Source organism: Anarhichas minor, unplaced genomic scaffold (genome assembly GCF_050575085.1).
Source record: "Anarhichas minor isolate MPS153535 unplaced genomic scaffold, ASM5057508v1 ptg000026l, whole genome shotgun sequence".
NCBI classification, from domain to species: Eukaryota; Metazoa; Chordata; class Actinopteri; order Perciformes; family Anarhichadidae; genus Anarhichas; species Anarhichas minor.
The window spans coordinates 18,395,293-18,401,395 of record NW_027466472.1 but is presented as its reverse complement, the minus strand read 5'-3'; positions in this window follow the sequence as shown (position 1 = coordinate 18,401,395).

Here is a 6,103-nt window from a genome sequence, read left to right as displayed (position 1 = left end):
ATGTTTAAAATGGCAATGGCTATAGCTGGCTCACTTCAATTTAACTAACATTTTATTGGTTTCAACCACCGTAAATTGCTAAAAGCTCATCTATATGACTAAAACTAAATTTGTACATTTGAACAATATTCTTAATAAATATTGTCCCTCTGAGTTTCATTGTTACTTTTAGTCCAGACCAGTAATACGATGAAATTTGGCTTAAATTAAAGGTCTTTACGGGCCAATGAATATGATTTCATTCATTTTTGTATTGCAAAAAGTTATTTAAAAAAGGTGAAAAGATGTTGAACAATAATGAATGAACAATATGCATGTCATTCATCTGTTTGTATGACTCTGCTGGACAGTTTCTTGTAATCTCAGACACCTCAATGTAACATGCGACAGATGTTTCCACGTAAGACAAAGGTTAAAACCCACCATCAATTCCTTCCGTCTTGCTGTTCCCTTCAGCTACTTTACAAGCTCCTAAAATGGATACTTGCTCATTCTGAAGTGGTTTCTGCACATTTATATAAAGGAGGTCACGAGGGCTCTTTGGGTGGGAAAGGTGACTGTGAAGTGGGCCGTCATTTTGTTCCTCCTCTCACTATTTGGACCTTATGAATATTATGAGAAGAGAGGGACTTGTGTTGTCACAGTTGGAACACAAACTTTTGGTATTTACAACTTTAATTTTGGAAAACTGAACTTCGAATGGAGAATGGAGATTATCATTGCTTCCCAGTGTGGATTACACACTTGTTTGAAGAGTTCAATTTAGAATGGTGGTGTTAAGGTCTTTTGTTGCAGTACAGTAAGCATAGACATGCACGCTGGAGGACTGGGTGTGTGCACAACAATTTTCAGACCAAGCAACATCTTACTTGTAATGTGTCCTAAAGATGGAATATAAAAGAATAGATGGATATTGTGTCAATAATTTCATCGGCTCCTCAAGTTTTCACACATGATAACATAAAGTTGTACTCAGGGGCTGTTTCACAAGTTCATACCTTTTCCAAAACCACTGACACTGTCACTGGCATGCTTCCATGCATGCATAGTAGCCAAGTAAACAAACACCAACAAGGATAAACAAACTATACATGGCCAATGAGTTACACAAATCCTGTGACCGGCATACCACTCAAGTAGGTTCCTCCTCTTGCTGCATGGTTTTTGTAAGGTAAAGACATTAAAGCATTATACTTTTTTTTTCAAAAACAAACTTGAACCCCGGAGTGCGTTCCCCATCTGGAAGCTGTAGAAGGCTTGTCTAAAAGATAAAAACGATATGAATCGCTGCTGGCAACTCGAATGTCCAGTCTGGGATCAATTACCTAGACAGGATTCAGAGAGAGAGGAGGGGAGCAGGGATCTATATCACAGCCTGGTCCAGCATGGCATGTAGCCCACATGCAGCCACACACACAAACACACTGAACAAACTGCTCTGTGACCTGCAGCCTGTGCGCACAGTTCCCAGTGTCTGGTTGTGGATTGGCTGAGACCGCATGCTGCCGTGTTCCCGCTCCACTCGCGCACACTGCATTTAACAAGCGACTGATGGTAGTTCCAGATGAGGCCACTCTCAGCCAGCTTCTCTGTCATGTGGGTTGGGGAAAGGATTTCTGCGAGTATCAATAGAATGAGTTGGTTGTCTCTCTTTTTACGTTTTATAGTCTAAAACAAATCTCAATATCCGAGTTTGTTTTACATTTCTGTACCCAGATTTCATATGCTTCGGCACCATGAAAAACATCTACCCAGCAGTCTCAACAAAATTGCATTGTGGGATGCCAAAGATGGAGGGGAGGAGGGTCGTAATGGAATGAATATGAATAACACAAAGTAAAAACAGACAGCGCAACCAGGAGGGGAGAATGGGAGAGAGACAAAAGGGTTTAATAGGATCCAGATTGTTTCGAGCTCTCACTGTTTCAAAGGGAGACGCTGCCATATGTACGTCTACGCTCACTGTGTTTGTTGGAGACCTGAGCGGGCCAGGCCAGGCATTCAGAGCTCTACAAGAGGTCACAGCAACACCTCCAGTCCCCATAACCTCTTTAGGGTCAAGCTTTCAATTCACAAATAGTGCAGGACCTCACCTCATGTGGCCCCATTCAACTTCATAGGCATGGCCTGCTCTGTGTCTCCCATTACCCTCACAAATGCAAATACTCACAGTTGCAACTGGTCGGATGTTGCACGTCCTCGTGCAGCGATATTTTGATTTGTAGGCTTCTTACACGTAGAATATAACATTAGCCCGATTTATTTGAGTTGAGTTCAATGAAAACATTACTTATCAGTGTAATTAGTTACTATAAAAACAAAGAAACTACCCGCTGTCTATCATTAAATAGACCTTTCTTTTTCCTGTCCTACCGCAAGTGAAATTATAGAACAGAATACTGTTTATACTGTCGTACTTTTTCGCTTTACTTTCACTCCATTTTTCAATGTGTTTAATATTAGTTTGTGGACTAGCAAATAGTTTTATCCACAGAAGATATGTCCATGCAATAACCCAGGACCAAACAATTTCTGTGCCGTTGGAGTGTGTTGCAGAGGATTAGGAATGCTATTAGGAACCCAAATGGCAGTTTATGCAAAATCTGAAAAAATCGGCCATCTGGAGTCCGTCGTGAATACTCTTCTAACTTGCTTTTTCCTCTTTTGCTTTTCAATGAGTCATATCTGTGTTTGAGCAAAGCACGGCTGCCACTAGAGGAAGGGGACTGTGAAGGACTGTGACCATGATTAAAATTCATCAGAATAGCTCTACTGCCATCTACTGTCTGCACTTGTTGTCCACAATGAAAAGAGAGCCCATTTTCTGTTTTGTTGTGGAGCTTCATGTTAGAACTTGAGCAGGAGGAGATTACTCTGCCCACCAGTACGATAAAAGAAGAGCAGCGTTTATTTTAACTGACAGCAATGATACCTGTCTAGGGCATCTAGTTTTGTCCTGGAATCAGACCTTCTGCAGTTAGACCAGAAGACGAACCACTTTGAGAACAATATGGTCAACATGGCTTCCACTGATACCTGGATACTTCCCCAATTTCTGTGCTAGACTGCTGTGAGTACTGCTTAGTCATCAACTAAGTCACTTTGGAGTTGCAGCTAAGCATGCTTTCCAAACTCGACGTTGCTCACCTGTTTAATGGATCACGTGTGTGTTGCCATCATGGGGACAGTACACTTTAGCATTTTCAGTTAGCAGCAGGGGGTCCGTGGAGCTAATCATGTTAGAAATCCTCCTACTTCTACTCATCTTTCCCTGAACCTAAAGTATGATTTATTTGGGTTTGTACTTTGTTTCTCAACCAATAAGGGAAGCGCAATTTGAACCTCTTCGTTTTTTGTGTTTTAATGAACACTCTGCTGTCAGTGTGATAATCACTGAACCCCACACTACCCAACTAAAAATTACCTTAATTCCCCTCCTATCTGGACCTAATCCAACAAGTTGGCCATCTACTGCAGATAATTTGCCGCATGGGTATTTAGGTGTGCCAACAACCTTGATCATAACACAAACAAGACTGTGGAGATTAGATTTACTTCCACCACAACCCAGATGCTCATCTCCCCCTGCATCAACAGTACCACCTTGTGTACACAGTTGAGTCAATTCAACACATCAAAACCTTCAGATCAGATGAGAACATTTCCAGTTTGACTGAAAGACTCGCCTCCCGTCTCAACACTGGCAGCTTACACATGTCACACAGCAAATTGTCCAAATCCTTATCAATAAAAACCCGTGTGAGTTTAAAGTAAGGGCAAGAGGGAAACATGTTTGTTGCTGACTCTGCCCATCTGGGAAACCAGATTGAGATACTGCTCCTGTGCATCGTTGCCTGCACCAGCCGCCACGGCAACCGCTTCTCCCCAATTACAATAACTCTCTCACCAAAAACACACACACACGCCGTCAGACTGGCTGAACAAACAAATCTGCACATGGCTGCTGATTATTAAGTTATTCAAGCTTTTTATCAATGTCAGCTACTGATGTATCATTGGCACTTTGTTCTGTGCTTCACTGCATTCTCAAGTTGATCCTTTTCTGTTTGAGATATATAAGATTATGATATATGTCAAGACTGTGTTTCAACGTGATATTTAGTTTTAATGTAATTTAATTTTGTCATTACTGCTGTCCTGTATTTTACATGCACTTACTGTGTCACTTCTTTCCTTGTCTTGTATGTTAAGTGTTGTGTATTATGTGCATAAATTGGTGCAGAGCCTTTTCTGCTAATATTAATGGGCGAAATTCAGCATGACAATACATTATACAATTTTGATATGTACTTTGTGCACAAACATGTGTATTGCATAAAGACTTGTTTAATTTATGTGAATGAATCTGAGATATGCATAATACTTTTGTACAAGCTCACGCGTTAGAGCACAGGCTGTTGTCTGTTGAGAACATGCTGTTCTCAGATGTACTCTGTTTCCACTCTGAAGACAGTGGTAGAGATTGTAGGTGAGGGACTTGACTTCCTACATTGCTACACATAATGGCAGGGGTAGTGTTTGTCACCACGGAAACCATTCGTTTCTTGGCAACATTCCTATCATCGACTAAAATCAAATCTAATGATGGGATTCAAGCAGTCGGCTATCTTGCTATAGCAAAGTGCCGGAAAAGGCTTTGGCAGTATGAAAACGCACACAGGTGAGGGGGAAAATAATGAGGAGGTACAGAAAACCTTTTATTTTTTTGCTCCCTACCAAAAGGGTCTGCACGGACGTCTTGCAGCTGCTGACAGGTGGCTGTCTAAACACGATAAACCCAACATTTTGGCTTGAATCTTGTTATCTGTAATATTTCTGAATGAAAAGTGTGAAAGGACTAACATGCTTCTCCATCACTAAATGTCAACCTGAGAAATACTTACCTGGGATCCAGCAGTAGCCGAGCCACAAGTTGTTTACCCATATTAGTAATTCACTCACACACTGACCTCTGCACCTCCCAAACTGATACATTTTTTAATTAGTAATGTAAGAAACTGCTCAGCCTAAAGAGATCAGGGCTCATTCTCCCAACTACCGTCTCCATGTACTGTGTAGATGAGTCAATATAAGCCTCTACATTCAAAGATCCATAGTTTTGTCATCATCGTTACTAATATACATTTATTTTCGTTTCAAATTTCTTTATTTGCATATGATGTTATGGAAGGTCCTCTCTTAAATACACCTCCCTGCTTATTTCTTCCCTGTAGCGCCATCACATTCCCTGAGGGTAAACCAATTTACATTCTTGTTTTGCTCTTCAGATCCATGCCAGTTTCCATGACAACATAGTTTCACTTTCTCATCCTCTCTCTCTCTCTCTCTCTCTCTCTCTCTCTCTCTCTCTCTCTCTCTCTCTCTCTCTCTCTCTCTCCCTCGTCCTCTCATTCCCCACTGCTCCTTTCTTATGTTCTCTTGACCTTCCTCCAATGTTTCATTTTCTTTCTCTCCAAATACCGGGGTCCAAATTTCTCCTCTCCTCTCATTTCCTCACCTAATTGAGCTCATTCCTCTGCTTGCCATATACCAGCAGAGAATAATGGACTCAGATAAAACATATCTCAGGGGCGAACGGTGGGATAGAATTCACGGCATCTTTTTGCATTTTCATCGTAAAAAATACAAAATGCAGGATGTCTGTGGGCTGTTTTATTCGCTCTTAAATATCTTCGGGCTGGTTTATTTGGCAGGAGTGATGCCTAGAGCCCAAAATTATTAAATCAAAACAATGTGCAGCCGAGTATTCTTTCTTTGGATTAAAAGCAATTGGCAATTGGTGTGTACACAACAACCTGCACACCTCAAAGGGTTGTTTCCCTATCCTTAAAGTTAGTTATTCAAGCAAATCAAAGCTTATCTGAGCCTATGTCCATTATGATTTGGCATATAATGACAGAATAATGTAGAGTGCACATCTCTACCCGATGGCATAATTAAAATCTCAAGCTATTTAATTACTCGATGATTAAAAATGTCTGATGCCAACAGGTGTGATGGGGCTTCCTCGGCTGATTAATGCCAGTCCTTTGTGCTTTGTCTGGAAGGAGAAGGTCATGGAGACAGTGGTCGGTCTCCTGCA